The sequence below is a fragment of the Solanum lycopersicum genome, chromosome 11, assembly GCF_036512215.1.
Source record: "Solanum lycopersicum chromosome 11, SLM_r2.1".
NCBI lineage: Eukaryota > Viridiplantae > Streptophyta > Magnoliopsida > Solanales > Solanaceae > Solanum > Solanum lycopersicum.
Window position 1 is genome coordinate 12,344,104 of NC_090810.1, and position 19,748 is coordinate 12,363,851.

Consider the following 19,748-nt stretch of genomic DNA (forward strand, 5'->3'; position numbering starts at 1 on the left):
TGGGTTGACCGCCTCTACGACGATGCGCCTATGCAGGAGGAGGTAAAATATGTACTAATACGATTTTGGAGGGGCTTGGATCTTTCATAACTTAAGTATTGTACTACAATTAGTGGTTCAGGTGATGTAGCAAAGGTGAATACAAATTTAGGTTCCGGAGAGGTGAGCGCAAATAGTAGTTTAGATTCAAGTTGGTTTAGTGAGGGTGACTGCGAAAGTCACCGAATAGCTCAGTACAGTCTCTGGGATTTTCTACGCTTTCATTGGATTAGTTTTCGGATAGGGAAGAAGGGTAGCAACATTCCGGGTGTTAGGATATATTTGTAATGTAGAATATTATGTTAATAAAAAACACTTGGAGTCATTTTTGCATCCTTGCATCAATACCCTAGCACCGACTATCCTTAACGCCTGCCACCAGGCCATACCCACAATTACACAATACTGTCGCCATACACTCTCTTAGACCCACATTTTTTAAAGAGACGAATTGGTACGTATGGGCTTCCGCCATCCATCTTATCATGCGTTAGGTATCTTATGTTGCGACAAACATACTATGATGCGACATTTATAGGGGGAAGTAGCCTTGTAGTCTTGCTTGTTCATCCTCGGGATACTGAACTCCCTTGAGATAGAGAAAAAAAAAGTGAGGTAGTGGACAACTAAGAAAAATTATCTTTTCAAGGCTAAAAGTGCTATAAAGGAAAGTAGGTAGAAGAAGGAGACAAGAACTATCTTGCGATACCCGAATCAGTTGCTTGCACTTGTATCTTTCTCCCCAGCTTCTTTCTATGATTCTAGTCAAGCCTCGCTAGTACGCCTTGAGAGTCTGAGCTACTCTTTTTTTCCTTACCCATATATCACAGTTAGTACCCTCAAAGCCACTGCCTTTCAAGTAGAGCATCTTTTCAAGTCAGTCTTGTCCCGCCTGCTCATTAGCAAGTGCATCGGGCCCTGCCTCTCTTTTCCAACAATCTCAGTCGAGTGCTTCTTTCCCTCCTTTTAGGTGAGCTACTTCATTTCAGCCTTTCTCTTTCTATTTTGAAACACTTCGGCTTGAACTCTATTTGCTTGAGCTCGCAACCCTTTTCGACCTGTCTTTTCAGACTCATTCACGTGCTCTTAATGATTATTTTCTCCTCTCTTTCTAACTGATAACTTTTGGTTTCTTTTTTTTTTGGTTATTTTAACTAAAAAAATAGGTATTTATAAGCCCTTTATTTCAAATCAAAATACTTCAAAACTACCTCAAAATTATATTTACTTTGAAAGGAATTAAATAAGTCGATCCAAAGAGACTCTTACTTTTCATATTCATGTTAGATTCTTGAAAATTCCTCATATTTTTTCTTATTTTATAGGAAAGCATAAGGAGGACTTTGTGAGTTGGGTTATGTAAATTATATAACTTCAATACAAGGAAATTATAAGAAAGAGGAACTAAGTAAAATAGGAAATATCCTATTTTTTTGTAGATCATTTATGTGCATTTGTATTTGGTTGTGGTATATATTTATTTAGTTACAACTCTTTATGTTAATTAATTTAAGATTAAAAGGAGGAAATCTTGATTCACATACTTGTTTAAAATTCTAGAAATTATAATTGACTCTTGCTCATTCACGTTCTCTTTCTAATAAATAACTTATAATTCAAGAATAATTAAAATAATATTATTTAATTAATTTAATGTTTTATTTACTCTAGAGATAAAATGGTAATTCAATTTTTCATCTTTGGAATTTTCTACTTATAATTATATAAGTGAAATGGTCTGAAAGACCCTTATACTTGGCTCAGATTGTCAACTAGACCCTTCTACTCATGACTTTGTCAATCAAATCCTTAAATTCAATGAAATGCAATATTTTAAACCCTCTGACTGTTGACCAATCCATTGTGGCAACTTAATAGTCGAGATGGAACAAACGTGTAATCTCGCACGTTAAAAGAGCGTAAATAGAAAATTTGAAAGAAAAGAAAAAATCAATAAAAAGCAAATCTTCTTTTCCCCATTTCTTTTCTTTCCTACCCAACTACTGTATCTTTCTTCCCTCATTCCTAGACCCCATCTTTCTTTCTTGCTCCCTTTCACCATTTTTTATAATCATTATATGTTTGAAAAAACTATTTCAGAAATTCTTTTTCAGAAGTAGCTGCTTCACTCTTTGTGAGATAAAAAATATATGAAGAGAAGCGATTAAGGAAATGAGGAGGGGTAATTTACATGCGACTAGATGATCGAGTTTTGATTATTTTTAAGAGTGAAGAATGTTATTGTATGTCTTTGTAAAATTAAGTTGAATTTATTTTAGTATGCTTCATTGACATCAATGGAGGAAACAGATCACAATGGTTCAAGTGGTGGATGAAGACCTTGATAATAAAAATATGACAAAAAATTATGAACGATGAAAACTTGGAGAACAATGATAATTTTTTAGTTATTTAAGATAGTGATAATGAGTAAGGAATAAGGTTATAACATGGCAATGAAGTATTTGGTGAAAAAAATGGAGAGAAGTAGTCAATGATAAAGTTAGAGTGAGGAAGAAACGGAGTGAAAAAGAAAAAATGGAAATTTTAATTAAAGTTAAAAATAAGTGAAAGAAATAAATTTAAACTTCTTAAAATAAAGTAAAAATAAGTGATGTATCACTAAAAGTCTGATATGGATCATGACATGTCATTTCTATTATGTGTTTGAAGTGCACGTGAAGTCAAAATGATTTAAAAGATTGTTTTCCATTGATTTTAAGTATTCAGTTGGTAATATCGTGAGTATAAGAGTTCAGTTGAAAATCTGAGTCAAGTATAAGGGTCTCCTAGGTCACATACTTATTTAAAATTTTAGATATCATTATTAGCTCTTGTTCTTCCACATTCTCTTTCTAATAAATAACTTATAATTCAAAAAATAATTAAAATAATATTATTTAATTAATTAGATGTTTAATTTAGTCTAGGTGTAAATGATAATTCAACTTTTCATCTTTGGAGCTTCCACTTATAATAATTCTACTTTCTGAGTACGTGTGTTGCTTGTGTGACCCATGCAAGTTTTCATAGATCCATTAAAACGATTAAGTATATATGAAAATACATTATTAGTAATAAAACAACAATTACAAATAAATTTTTAAAAGGATGACAAAAACAACATTTATAAATTTTGAACTTGTAGAGGAAAACGAAATACAAAATAATCATAACAATATAGAGGAAAACCAAATACAAAATTTACATAATTTTTTGAAATTTTTGTCAACGCCTTCTATAACCAATCAAAATTGTAGAGTTTTCTTCATTGAGTAAAACTAAAGAATAAATCAAATATAAAAAAAAATATAAGTGCTGCGCTACTTTGATAATCAAATATTACAAAGGATAATCTTTGGGGGGAGAAGGTCTCATAAAACCAAAAATATATGAATTTATATAGATAAAAGCACAGAAATACCAAAAAGTTTCAAATTAAACATTTGGAGGTTATAATTATAAAAAACATGCAATTTACGAATAATAAGATATCAATTGAACAAGTAATTAGATAAATTAAAAATACTATTAAATCTAGAGGAACTATGCAAACCTAATTCTCACTTTAATCAAATATATAGTCATGTTTCCTAAGTTTGATGATTAAAGTTAAAAAAATTTAAAAAAATAAATAAATTCTTAATCAAGAAAATGAAAAGTTTTTATCCTTGTTCAGAAAACAATGTTTATCCTTATTCAAAAAAAAAAAAGTTACTTCACATTTCAATTAATTTTATAAGGAGAAAAAAGATGAATAATTTTTTAGAACATAAAAGGTGTCATATCACATTTTTAAGAAGAGAAAATCCAAGAATGACCAAACTGAAAAGCAAAGGAAAATTACAACTAAATTTGGACATTCAACTATCCCTTTTTTCTGCTTGCCAATGGTTCTCGGTAGTGGATTGTTTTCATGTTCTAGAGCTCATGTTCCTCTACACAATCTTAATTTTACCATCAAATTTGCAAAATAAGAGATGTAAATTGAAAACTTGTAACACATGATATGATACCTGGTACACAATTGTTATGTCGTAAAATACCAATTAAAAATTATAGCGTGTATGCCCTGATAAAGAGAGGAAATAAGAGCACATCACATATGTGTTATTTAATAAAGATTACGTACTATATTTATTGAAAGAAACTAATCATAGATCAAGAGTAAATTTCAACTTTTCAGATTAAGTACTCACATATACATCATTTGTAAATGATGAATTCATGACTTGTCGCAAGGAATGAGAATTGGAGAAAGAACAGGAAGAAAGGAGGTGTATTTTAGTACACAAAGGACTCGACTGTTGAGTTCCGTTAAACTGAAAATATTAGCGGCTTATGGGTTTATTTGATGGAACAATTATCTAATATAATTATAATAATTAACCATTAAAGTCATTAAAAAATTTAAAAATGATAAGTTGAGCATCTGATCATATATTTTTTTTCTAGTCTAATTGTATTTCTTGATTTAAATTTTAAATTATTTTAATTAAAAAATAAGTGAAAGGCATTTTCATAATTTCACTTTGAACTTAAAATCTTCCCACTTGCAAAAGTATATGATATGATGAATTGAAATTCAAATTGTGGTTATAAAAAATAAATAACAATATATTAAAATTATGTATAACTTACATATATCTCATAGTGTAAAACCTAAATTACATTCTATCCCTACTCTTTTCTATTTTACAAGAATTCCTTAAAAATTGTAGCATTACATTATAGTCAACTGGTACATAGCGTCCGATACATTAAATAATTTGACTGTTGCGCTTAAAAGGAATCTAAATGTAAAATTAATTATCAGTCCACAAATCACGCAAAAGAAATTGATATCAATCTATTCCTATCCCTAACAGATTCAGAGAATTCAAAATTCAAATTTTCTTCTCCTCCATCTATCCCAGATCATAAAATATCCAAAATAGAAGATCCACGACGACTTCTACATGACGACTTATCGATTTTTTTTAGATTTTTTAGATTTTAGGTGATCAATCTGAGTTCTGAACGATGTAATAGCGATTGAATAGTTGTTGGAAAAATGATTTCTTTTATAAATCTGAAACCGCCATTACAACTGAATTGAATCTCAAATCCGTCACTGAAACAACAGACAAGATGATTGGAGAGATACATTATTTTGATTCTACATCCGGTATAATTGTACCTGTCGAAGTTGAGAAAAACGGTACTCGTAAAGCAGCTTTCATATTTGTAATAGTGAAATATAAAGTAAAGTACAACTTCAATTTCAAGGTACAAGGATCTTGTAAAAAATGTACTAGATATGTTGTTTTGTATTGTGAATTAGTATTTTTGATTTCTTGATACACAAGTCGTGATTTATTCATGATACAGTGTTAATTACTATTTTATACATAAATATGTTGCATTATAAAAATAAGGAATAGAGATTAGGATTTTTTCTTGAAGCAACTTGCAACATGTGTTATCGTACAAAAGCTCCAACACAATATGGATATTCCAAAGATTTCAAATGACACTGATTCACTTCACCCTCGTGCTGAGTTTGAGAAGAAAAAACACAAGATAAAGCGTTTTGTCCAATCACCTAATTCTACTTTTATAGGTGTCAAATGTCAAGGTTGCTTTCAAATAACAATAATTTTCAGTCACTCGCAAACCGTGGTTACATGCCCCATTTGCCAGCAAGTGCTATGCCAAACAACTGGTGGTCGCGCAAAAACTTATTGACCAATGCTCTTTTAGGATTAAAGAGAAGGATATGTGGTCTTGGTTGATACATGCTAGAGCTGATTTTAAGATATGCTATTTTAAACTAGGTTTTTAAAGAATGAGTTGGTCAAGAGAACTTTTCCTTTGCATAGTATTTTTTATGGCATTTTGACTATAATACTGTCCATCTTATTAATCTTTACACATTTTGAAGTAATTAACCTTCTATCCATGTTTGCTAAAAAAAAAGTTGCATCATATGTGTTATATGTTTAGAGTTGTATATCGTTGTGTGATAATTCTAAAGTATGTGTGAAATATTTCTTCGTTTTTTAATATGTCATTGCTTATGCATATGTAATTATGAAACATTAGTATGAAATATATCATGTAGTTATTCTGTATCTGAAACACGTAAATGTTGAGGACAATATGATTTGTTGAGGTTAGTTGTAATAATTTACCTTGTATTGATTTTTTTTGAAACGATACATAAAATTAGCAAATTTTTAATGTATCTTGTACAATTGCAAACAGTGAACAAAGGGAGCGTAATGACTTCTAACATCCCAGAATATATCAATAGTTAGCTTGTTGAGTCATGACAACTACCTACATTATACTTTTTGAATGAACTTAGAATTCTATTTGGTTCTTGAGACTGTAAAAATCGGGAAATAACATCTTTTATAAATAATACATTAAGGATGATATATAATGTAATGTATCTCTAACTTTACACAATTTCAGGTCATTTCATCTTTTTGATATTTTTGTATCAGAATCATGATATATAAATCCGATACTTATTTTTTGATATTTTGTAATAGATAATGATATAGTATCAAGTGTTATGTGTGTAAAATACTTATAATAGACAAAATGTAACCAGATACTAAAAGTATTGAAAATTACATTCAAAATAAACAATAGTTTTTTTTATAGAAAAATTGTAAAGCTTGGAACAATGTTCTTAAAAAATAATAAACTCCCAAAACATTATTTAATATATCTTAAAAACAAGGGAAAATGGTCACATATGCCCCTAAACTATTCGAAAAGGTCTAGATATACCCTCCTTATAAAGTTTGGGACTCTCATGCTCTCGTCGTCCAACTTTTGGCCCAAATATGCCCTTATGGGCGTTAGTTGGTATGTTGGACATATCCAACTTATTTTAATTTATTTCAACGCCACATGGTATTGTCATGTCATTTTTACCTTAACACATGACATTTATAAAAAAATTGAAAGGGATTCAGACTCATAAACAGCTAATCCGATCCATAAATCAATCCCCCTTTTAAATAAACTATCTATGATTAATTTTTATTTTTCAGTGAATCCCGGAATCGATCAATAAATATAGAAAAATAAGATAAAATTAATGTCAAACATTTAAAAATAAATATAGTAACCTTAAATCAAACAATTTCAATATTTTAATTAAAATTTGAGTTTCGGTAAATCTCGAGAACGAGTAATTGATTAATAAAAAATATGAAGAGTATATATAAAATAAATTAACGCCAAAAGTTCACAAATAAATATAGTAAACTTTAATTCTATAATTTTTTTTAAAATTTTATTTTTTTGACAAATTCCAAAATGAGTAATTTATTAATAAAAAATAAGAATTTTTTTAATATAATTTTTTTGATTAATTAATTACATTTTATTTTTTAAATTAATAAATTGCTCATTATCGGAATTTGTCAAAAAAAATAAAAAATGTAGAATTAAAGGTTACTGTATTTATTTGTGAACTTTTGACGTTACTTTTTTTATGTTTTTCATACTTTTCATATTTTTTATTAATCAATTACTTATTTACGAGATTTACCAAAAAAATCAAATTTTAATTAAAATATTGAAATTGCTGGATTTAAAGTTACTATATTTACTTTTAAATTTTTGGTATTAATTTTATATTATTTTTTCATATTTTTCCTATAATTTATTAATCAATTACTCATTTTTGGGATATATCGAAAAAATAAAAATTAATCAAAATTGTTAAAAATGGGTCGGGTAGATTATTTAAAAGGGGTATTGATTTATGGGTCGTATTAGGTGTTTATGAGTTCGGATCATTCTCCATTTTTATATAAATGTCATGTGTTAAGGTCAAAATGACACGACAATTTCATGTGCATTTAAATAAATAAAAATGAGTTGGATATGTCCAATATACCAACTAACACCTATAAGGGCAGATGTGGGCAAAAAATTGGACGGTAAGGAGTGACCCAAACTTTAAAAGGAGGGTATATCTAGATCTTTTCAAATACTTTAGGGGCATATTTGAGCATCATCCCTAAAAACAATAAAACATCAAAAGTTGTATGTGAATTGATGCAAATGTACTAATATACATGAACCAAGTCATCATGTTGTGATGGAGTTAAATATCCCTTCAACTTTGATGAGTTATCTTTATCTTTAGGGAAAATACCCAAGTACCCCCTCAACCTATGCCCGAAATCCCTGAGACACACTTATACTATACTAAGGCCCTATTACCCCCTGAACTTATTTTATATATAATTTTCTACTCCTTTTTAGCCTACGTGGCACTAGTTCAAAAAAAAAGTCAACCATCGTTGGGCCCACAAGATAGTGCCACGTAAGCTAAAAAGGGGTAAAAAATTATTAATAAAATAAGTTCAGGGGGGTAATAGGACCTTAGTATAGTATTAGTGTGTCTCTGAGATTTCGGGCATAGGTTGAGGGGGTACTTGACCATTATCCCTTATCTTTAACATATCTCGTCTTAGCCTTGTCGAAACCATACTTCATAAAAGTGTTGCATATCTTATGCGAAGATTGTCAGCTCGAAAATCATTAAATGGAATGTTGACTTCTTCACTAAAGAATTCAGCAAAGCCACTACAAACATTCCGTAACCACTGCAAATATTTCATAGATACATTATTAAATTTGAACTAAAATGTAACAAAAAATTTTAGTTACATGGTACACTATAATAACTACAAATTATCTTACTGTTTGGTTGATACATAATAATAAAATATAGTAACTGATACTCAATACCTTTTGATGATATTGTATCTGATAATAAATGAAATGTCATATATTCATTATATGTTATTAAAGTATCATGTTTAAACTATTGTATAATATAATACACTGTTATGCAAGTTAAATCCCATCAAAATAATTTCTACTATATGATTTGAGACATTAATTGCAATATATTGAAAAACAAAAAAAAGATAAACAAGATTAGGATTTTATGTATAATTTCAGAAGATTTAAAGCAAGCCACATAACAACATGATAATGTATTGACAACAATGTATAAATTTTCACACCCTGAGTCTACACGCTGTACGTGGCTAACACTCAATGACCATTGTTGGCCTTGAGCGGAACCTTGACCTGACTTACTTAACTCAGCAGAAGACCTGAATTAATGAAATAGACTCATTCAATAACTTAAAGTAAATAAGTTGTCCAAAATGACACTTAAGTCTCAATAACAAAATGTCAGCAATACAAAGATGAGAGACTCAATACTAACTCTCTGACTGTCTATGAAGCCTCTATAATACTAAAATTGATGTTGGGACAGACCCCACAACATCCTACAAGAAGAAATATTAAGAAGCAATAAATGTGTCCTCAAGAATGCAAGGAGACTCACCACTGACTATGAGTGCTCAGCTGGATCAACGAGGCGTTGGGTAATGATGATCCTAGTTACCTACGTCTGCATCATGATACGATGTAGGCCAACTTAAATTAGTACATTGAACGTACGAGTATGCGAGTTGGAATGTTAACAACAACTTAAGCTATAAAAAGAGTAAGAAGGAATACTTTCCTTGGCTCTGCTCAACTCATGAATGACTTGACTTAAAATAAAGCAGTAAGACATAAGCAATACATGAAAACTTGTAAAACAATGAAAACACTTAGTTTGTTAAAGAATGCAATAACAAACTTACTTTACTTATATATGAAATAATATAGTTTCCATGGGAGATTCTCTAACCGACAAACACCACCACTATGATCCTAAGTGATTATACAATGTCTTTCCCACTCTACTAGAATTGTCTTATACTTTGCCGTCGCATAGAACTAGTTAACTTAGTGGATCAACTAGTTTACTTACGTGATCATTTTAAAAGTATGACACTTTAATACCCATGATGTCTACATGGTCTTCACGGAGACTTGAGTTAATATAAACTAGCATCCCCACATTGGTGCTCAATACTTCTCCCAAAATATACTTTATCTCATGCTTTCAAAGCAACTTCTTTCTCTAGTTTGAGATAATTACTCAATGCTTAGCCCAAAGACTCATTTGAATCAGTGTTCCCTTTTCTCTCATACAGAAATACATTTCTCTCCACTGCTCAAGGGAGGATTTTTTGAAACAGGAGAGTACCCGAAAAAGGTTGGGAAATCTTGGTTCAATAGTTCAATTTTTGTGGTTGTTCGAATAATAGTTTAGAGTAGAAAGCTTGTGTTGCAATATTACTATTTCCAGGCTCTTTAAAGTTCACAATAAGAAATTTTCATTAGAATTTAAGTTTTTCTTTGAGTTCTTTGGATTATTTTAGGTTAGACGAATAGTTTTATTAGAGTGAAGATTTGTTATTTCTTGTTTAAATTTCAATGCCTTTCTTTTGTTATTTGTGACTTATTGTAGTAAGGTTTACCTTAATGTCTAAATATCAATGTCTTTCCAGACCATGATTAATTGAAGGTTTGGTTTGTTATGTGTATGATAGTGTTCACTGGTTTATTTTGTAATATGATACTTTGTCCATTGCTAAAAATGTTTCTTGATTTCCTTCCCTCTAATTGTTGAATTGTAGTTTCTGTGTTTTTTTTCCTTTTATTATATTTATTTCTTTTCTTTTTTGGTTTAATAATCATTATGAGCTTTTCAAAGCGTTTCCCTTTAATATCTTCTTAGGTTGATCAAATACTAATCTTTCTTTTCTTTTTCTTTTCTGCATGAAACTCTTCTATCGAGTCCAATTGGACTCACATTCTCTCGCATACACCTCCTCTATCAAGTCCTCCTCTAAGCTCTTGACAGGAAAGCTTGATATTGTTGGTTAATAACACAAAGAAGACAGCAGAAACAACAGTTTAAATCACCATCAATGTTTGGGAAGATTCCACCCTAAATGGATTTTGAAGAACAGAATTCTTAACGTAATTAATATATTCTACCTAATTCTATCACGATTATTGAAGCTAGATTCAATAAAGAGCTTATCTATATTGTTGTTCATCTTGTATTCCTAACATACTTAGAACAAAACTTTGAACATCTGTGTAAGACAACAAAGTTTAAGAACATTTTCACAACTAGAAAATTTAAACTAGTAGCGAAACTAGAATCAAAAACAAATTTTAAAAAAAATATACGAAATATTTTCCTTAAAAAAGAATTGTTGTTTATATGTGTCTAAAGAATCTTACTGATTCCAATAAACATTGTAGAAACACAAAGTTACCAAGTTTAATGAACCAATGAAGAAAAAAAGTATAGAAGAACTTAAATTAATTCACAAATGTACAATTTGTAAACCATGTACTAGAATCTAGAAAATTTTTAATAGGAAAAAGATCAAATCCACCGAACTCAAAGTGTCCCCTTAAGGAAATTATTCCCCTCTAGTATCCAAGGTTTGATTTGGAATATGATCTCCCAGGGTAAAATGATCTCACTCACCAGGGTATAAATACCAAAAACTTTGGCGTCAGCGAACCACTCAACGTCAGTAAAGTACACTTTGGATTCTAGATTTAGTAGTTGAAGAAGAAGTCCATGAATTATATATTAAAATGAGAGGAAATCCCTCAATTTATAGAAAAAAAGGGTAGTGCGAAAAGGTTATTTATGGAAAACAAAGGGTAGTGCGAAAATGTTCTTATTGTGCCTTACTGGAAAGGTCACAAACCTCTGGAAAAGTCACAAGCTTTCAAAAAGGCCGTCACCTTTCATAAAAGCCTCAACTTTCCATAAGAGACCCAACTTTTCATAAAAGTCACAATTTTTTCATAAAAGTCACAACTCTTCATTTTCCATTCACACCTTTTTAAAATCCAATAATTCCTCGCATGATTGGGGAATGACTCGAAGACAGAGAAACGGACAAGTATGTGTATTTTACAAGCAAGAATTAATTGCATCTGGATAAGTAGGTTTCCCCTTGGACTTTCCCTAGTGAACATATGTAAAATATACTCGGTCAATTGGTAGATGCGATATCTTTGAACCATCGAACTTTGGTGTATACCTTGACAACCATATGTCACACAATTAACCCTTTATCATTTATGGTTCTTACGGTTGTGTTCTTTTTAGACATGAAAACCTCCTTGTTTTATGAGTGTATAGAGAGATGGGCTTTTGACAATCATCTTCTTTGAAGCGGCTTACACTTCACACTCACATAGGTGATTCCTAACCGTGTTATCGCGTAGATACACTATTTGGTCAATTCTGCCTAACTTAGAAAATCATTAAAACCATTTAGCTTTATTAACCCATTAAAAAGTCTTAATGTTGTATCCTTGTCCTTGAGCATTGTCTTCATAATGAGAATGGATTGAGTTTGTTGAAAATGCTGAACCGTCATTCACAACTTTGTTTTTCTCCTTGAATCTAGCTCTTGGGGTCTCCAGTCTGCTAGATAGAGTTACCGCCATGATGACTTGTCCAAAGTCATAAATTCATTCCCTTAGATGATCTTTTAACTTCCTCTCTAGTTAGGCCTTTCCGTAAGTGGATCCGACACATTATCCTTTGACTTTACATAGTAAATTATGATAATTCCACTAGAGAGTAGTTTTCTAACGATATCATGTTTATGTCGTATTTGACGAGACTTTTCGTTATACGTCATGCTCCATGCCCAACCTATTGCATCTTAACTGTGAAAGTGTATGCATACTAATTCCAATTGTTTGGGCCCAAATAGAATATCTATAAAAAAATTCCAGAGTCTTTCAACTTATTCACCGACCATATCTAGAGCACCTAGCTGAAACAACATTGTAGAGCTAGTGATACATATCTCTTTTGAAATATTTCTAAGAGACTGCTCCTCTACCAATAGTAGATACACATCCACTAGTGAATTATACTTCATTCGTCCGATAACTCAATTTGCATCACTATATCTTTCAATATTGTTGGATATTGTTATAATGCAAGATACAATTTTAAGTATTATTTTAATTTCTCCAAAACTCTATTTGTTGTCATCTAATGAATTTATTTGGGATCACTTGTGAACCGACTCAGTTTAAAATAGCAAATGCTATATCTGATCGCACACACTATATGATATACATCATGCTTCCCAAAACTCTAGAAAAATCCAATTGTGAGTCACTATTGTTTTCACTCTTTTGAAATGCAAAGTTCACATATATTAGAGACTTGACAATATTGACATCCAAATATTTGAACTAGTTAAGTACCTTTTCAATGCAATGAGACCGTGAAAATGCTAAATATTATGGAGTTCTACTAATTTTTATATCTAAGATCACATTAGCAACTCCAACATTTTTCATTCCACTTGCTTTATTAAATACGTTTAGTAGCATTTATGTCATTAGTGTCTCTATTGATGATCAACATATCACCAATATACAAACAAACCATGACCTTATCATTTTAATGTTAACACATTTATCACATCCATCATTCTTCAATCCATTTTCCGACATGGATTGATTAGGTTATGTCATTGTTTGGGTGCTTTCATAATGTGACTTAACAAGTTCATACACTTTCTTTTATTTACCAGGAGCCACAAAACCCTCCGCTTGTTCCATGTAAATTTCTTCCTCCAATTCTACATTTAAGAAAGTTCTTTTCACATTTATTTGATGAATTTTGAGGTCATATACCACACTAATAATATTTGTATCCGAATGGATGTAATTCTAATTACTAACGAGTATATATATCGACAAGATCAAAATCTTGTTTTTTTTCATCTAAAGCTTTTGACGCAAAGTCTTACTTAATATTTTCAACAGTTCCATCAAATGTTATTTTCCTTCTAAAGATTCACTTTGAACCCAAAGGTTTATTTTCTTGAAGAAGATTAATTAACTTCCAATATTGTTTATTGACACCATTTTTCCAAAGAATGAGTCTACAAAAGACACAGGAAATGTTACAAAATCATATTTGAAGGAAGTAAATGTCCTTTGACATTTACTAAGCCTCTGAATCTCTTTATTAAGTACATTATCTTTTTCATTTCCTAGGCCTTTTAGACTCTTCTCTAGACTACTCAAGTCTAATTTTACAGTCCACAGTCATAGGTCCTATTTTAATTATTTAGGAATAGGAACTTGGACATTGACTAGATACCCCCACACTTTGAAATATTTCAAGTTGGATTTCCTTCCTTTCTATTTCTCATATGGAAAATATTGTATTCTGATCAAACAAAATTGCTTTCTTTCTAAAAAGACAACTTTTTATTGTTCCCTTTTGAAGTAAGGATAGTTCCTCCACACAAGTTTTGTGTAAACCCGAACTTATAAATAATGCATCCATCATTTCTTTCAACGTTCGATTTTTCATTAGATTGAGGTGAATATGGCAGTAGTTTGATAGATATTCCACTTTCCAAACATATTTTTGCACTATGAGATTTATACTCTCCATTCTTATCACTTCTTATATTTTTTCACACTTTCTAATGCAATTCTCAATAAAAATAACAAATACTTTTTCCCATCATGAGATGGTGTTAGCTTCATATCACAAATGTCAGTGTAAATCAATTCTAAGGGATTAGAATTCCTTTCAACAGATTTATAAGAATGCTCAACATATTTAGATTCCACAAAAACTTGACATTTTTATTTATTGCACTCAAAGTTAGGCAAAACATCTAAGTTGATCAGTTTTCCTTACAAGGTTTTGTAATTGACATGCCCCAAGTGTTCATGTCACAAACATTGACTCAAGCAAGTAGAAACATATAAAAATATTGAGTTCGAAAAGCTCTTCGCGAGGTAGATTTTTCCTCACTAATATTTTGTTCCTATTTCTTAGAATTTTGTGTGATACAAACATTGTTTCGATTGTTAAATGTCCTTTTCAGAAGGACATTTGCATAACTTTCAATATGATTGTTATAGAACTACCCATAAACAAAGTTTCATCGTGTTCCATAAAGACAATATAGTTCAAATGTTATTTTTACAAAATCATAACAAATGACTTTTCACCAATATTCGTGTCTATGCAAATACTTTTATTATAATAGACATATCTTTTCATGAAAAATCACAACATTTTAAGTGATATTTTTTTTCTATAAAAGAACACAATTATTTTGAACAAGTATATATATAATTTGGATGTTTTATACTACTCACACTATATACTAGTAATAGAGAAACTCAACAACCACAATACCAAATATACTCCAAGAATTTTGTGGGTATAACATAATACAAAAGTATCATTAAATTTCATATCTTTTGGTCCAAAGTTAAATTAGATACCGAGTCTAATCATTAGCAAATAACCCCCCCATTTCAAATGTGATCTCAAAAATATTTTTCAATTTTTTGAAAATATTTTTTTCACATACTTTTATGTTAGAAACATTATTCTACGAAAGAATTATAGTGCAACAATTCTCTTTGACAATGTTTACACATGTCAAAGTTCATTCCATAGAGACACAAAATCACAAATTCTAAGTCACTGGTATTTTTCATCTATCATAAATAGACATACCACTTAGTATTTTAAATACTAACAATAAGGACAAAAAAATTGTACATTTATTTCTATATTACATTGAAGTTTACAGAAAATCAAAAGTACAATACTGACTTATTATGTGAAGTTTTTATATTCTTCAAACCAATTGCATAGTCCAATTTATCAAAAGTATAAAACCACAAAAGTTTTTAGTCTACAAAAATCATACACACTAACATTTCTCATGGAGTAGAAAACTACAAAAGTCTTTTTTTTCTTCAAATAGAATAACACATATTCTTTATCACATAGAAATGTTTTTCTTATCAAATAGTCTTCCAACTATAACATTTTGACATACTATTTTATCAAACAAAAATATGCATCTCTCATTTTTGCAAACTAAAGAATTTTAAAAGCAACAATATTTGCTAAGTAAAATTCATTCCACAACATATGGTTTGCAGATATTTTTCAAAAGATACACATAATTAAAAAAAATCAAAGATGATTTCTTAGAAACTATTTTTCTCCTTAGATAATTTAATAAGAAGGTTACCTGGTAATCTTTAAACGGAATATCATAAAAATTTTCTGTTACATTCTCACTTCGACCTTGCTAAACAAAGCAACGAATTTTGGAGAAGTAATGCATTTATCTTCTACTTCCATGCTAAGATTCTCTCAATAAGTAGAATACAAAAAATATTAACAGTATAATAATTTCCTAAAGATTGTTGTTAATCTTGTATTCCAAACATACTTAGAACAAAACTTTTAAAATCTTTGTAAAATATCAAAGTTAAGAACATTTTCACAACTAAAAAATTAAAACTAGTAGTGAAACTAGAATCAAAAACATATATTTTTTAAAAATTACACGAAATATTTTTCTTAAAAAAGAATTGTTGTTAATATGTGTCTAAAGAATCTTTCTGATTCCAACAAACTTTGCAGAAACATGAAGTTACCAAGTTTAATGAACCAGTGAAGAACAAAGGAATAGAAGAACTGAAATTAATTCACAAATCTAAAACTTGTAAAACATGTACCAGAATCTGGAAAATTTTAATAGGAAAAAGATGAAGTCCACTGAACTCACAGTGTCCCCTTAAGGAAATTATTCTCCTCTAGTATTCGAGGTTTGATTTGGAATATGACCTCCCCTTGTAAAATGATCTCAATCACCAGAGTATAGATACCAAAAACTCCGCTGTCAGTGAACCACTCAACGACAGTAAAGTACACTTAGAATACTAGATTTAGTAGTTGAAGAAGAAGTCCATGAATTCTATATTAAAATGAAAGGAAATCCCTTAATCTATAGAAAACAAAGGGTAGTGCGAAATGTTATTTATAGAAAACAAAGAGTAGTGCAAAAATGTTCTTACTCTGCCTTACAAGAAAGGTCACAAACCTTTGGAAAAGTCACAATCTTTCAGAAAGGTCGTTACCTTTCATAAAAGTCACAACTTTCCATAAAAGTCACAACTTTCCATAAAAGTCACAACTTTTCATATTAGTCGCAACTTTTCATAAAAGTCACAACTCTTCATAAAAGTCGCAACTCTTCATTTTCCATTCACATTTTTTTAAAACCCAACAATTATTATATGGTGCACAAGTTAATATAAATATTCGTAATTGAAATATTTATCGATAATTGTTCACTTCCCTCTTATGGAATTAGACTTAATACTTATGATGTGTTGTTGAATAGTGTAAGATTTGACACATTATCACTTGAATATATTCCATCAGAAATATTATTGAGTTCTTTGTATAATCCTTTTATAACTACTTATGATCTCATAAGAATATACATCTAGAAACGTCATCCCAAAATAATTTAAGCTAAATCGCCAATATTTAAGATGACATATCTCTAAATTTTTTAATGAACTATTCTTATTCTAAAAGATATGAATTTATATATATTTGATTCGGTTTACTAATTAATAAGTCTATAAAAATCACATTTTTACTATAAAAGCCCAGGTCTATATGATCTCCTAACAACGTAACTACTAACTTTATCCTAAAATATATTTAAGAATAATTACGAAAATTCAAGTTGACGTATCTATAAACTTTTAAAAGTCATTCTTATCCTAAAATATATCAGTAATTATTAAATTGGTATGTCAATTAATAAGTCCACAATTTTTTTTACTATAAAAGCTGAATGTAATTTGTTTTTCACATCCACCATCAAGATAATTTTATATTTTTAGATAGTTTATTCCATGTCAAGCAAGGTTTCTACTTTCAAGCTTATATTTACAAGATTTTTTAATGTTTGACTTTATGAATTCACTATTATAAACTGATTTTTTTTTGGTGTAGATAAAATGAATACTTTCATCAACAATGAAGAGTTCAACAAGAAGAAAGTGATATTCATAATGGGGGCAACAGGAACGGGAAAATCTCATCTCTCTGTTGACCTTGCCACCCATTTTCGAAGAGAAATAATCAACTCGGATAAAATGCATGTTTACAAGGGATTTGGAATTTTTACAAACAATATCATACACACTGAGACACAAGGTGTAAAACACTATTTTTTAGGTATATATGTTTATTCTCAAGAATACTTATATCAAATGACTACCTAGATAATTTTATAGTTGTAATTGTAGATTCTAGTGAAAAATATACTTTACTATTAAAAAATTATTTCTTTCAATTCTGAGAAAGTTAACGTGATTATATTTTCTTAGGTGAAATTGAACCAGATTAGGACTTAACAACTGAAGATTTTTGATTGCAAGCTGTCGTCTATGTAGAAAAAATACTGAAGACTCAACGTGTTCTAAATATTTTTGGAGGGTCAAATTTGTATATTGAAAAACTTGTGGAAGATCATTTGCTCATGTTCAAATATAAGTATGATTGTTGCTTTATTTGGATTGATGTTGAGCAATAAGTCTTGAACTGTAGAGTTGACATGCGTGGTGATCAAATGGTCAAAGAAGGTAATTTTGTAATTATTTTATGTATTAATCAAGATATACTATCATGCAGCTAGCTAAAAACTTTTCTTATACAATTTTCTTAATAATACTTTTGGTTATCAATATATGTTATCCTAAATAAAACTCTTTTTTAAATTTGTGTTGCATGCAGGGCTAGTGGATGAGGTGCGACAAATTTTCATTCCAGATGCATATTACACTAAAGGAATCCGACTGTCCATCGGTGTCCCTGAAATGGATTGATATTTAAGGGAAGAAACAAATGTAGATAGAGGTGATGAATCAGAGTAGATGATTCTTCAAGCTTCAATTTCACGTATCAAGCGTAATACTCGTATGTTAATTTGTAACCAACTTGACAAGATTCAACGATTAATAAGCGAGAAAATGTGGTCAATGCATCATACTATTGCTACGGACGTTTTCAAATAAGAAAGAGAAGAAGATCTTTACGAAGCATGGACGAATACTATTTTGTAACCATGCCTAGATATTGTGAAGAGATTTCTCAAAAACGATCATAACGATATTATTATTGAGTGTACATACACTGTCATTACCGCCATCTTCTATTTTGTTCTCTTTATTTTTGACCTATTTTGTACAGTTTGCATCGTATTACAAATATATATGTATGAGATGACTCTTGTTTCTAAATATATTATTCTTGTCTGTAAAAAAATTCTTATCTATAGATTAAATATGTATTAAAAGTTTCGATCCAAGCCCAAGATCCAAGTCCAAGTCCAAGTCTTCTATATTTAATATATATTATTACAAATACGTACGTACACAATTATATGAGATCACTCATAATGTCAATCTAATAGAGTGATAAAACAATAAATCACCATGCATGTTCGGGAAGATTCCACCCTAAATGGATTTTGAAGGATGGAATTCTTAACTCAATACTTAAACATGTTACATAGACAAACAACATAAAATAGTAAATTTGTAATCTGTCGGTAATAAATATATTCTACTTAATTCTATCACGGTGATTAAATATTGTTTCAATAAAGTCCTTTTCTATTATTATATAGTGCACAAGTTAATATAAATACTCGTAATTGAAATAGTTATCGATAATTGTTAAATTTCCTCTTATGGAATTAGACTTAACACTTATAATGTGTCGATGAATACTGTAAGATTTGACGCATTATCACTTGATTATAATCCGTCTAAAATATTATTGAGTTCTTTGTACAATCCTTTTGTAACTAATTGTGATATCATAACCATATACATCTACAAACGTCATCCTAAAATAATTTAAG

General features: G+C 29.8%; 1 pseudogene; it reads left to right on the top strand.

The window, feature by feature from the left end:
- Positions 1-5,522: 5,522 nt before the first annotated feature.
- Positions 5,523-5,863, top strand: LOC112940249 (small ribosomal subunit protein eS27w-like; annotated as a pseudogene).
- The last annotated feature ends 13,885 nt before the right edge of the window (positions 5,864-19,748 follow it).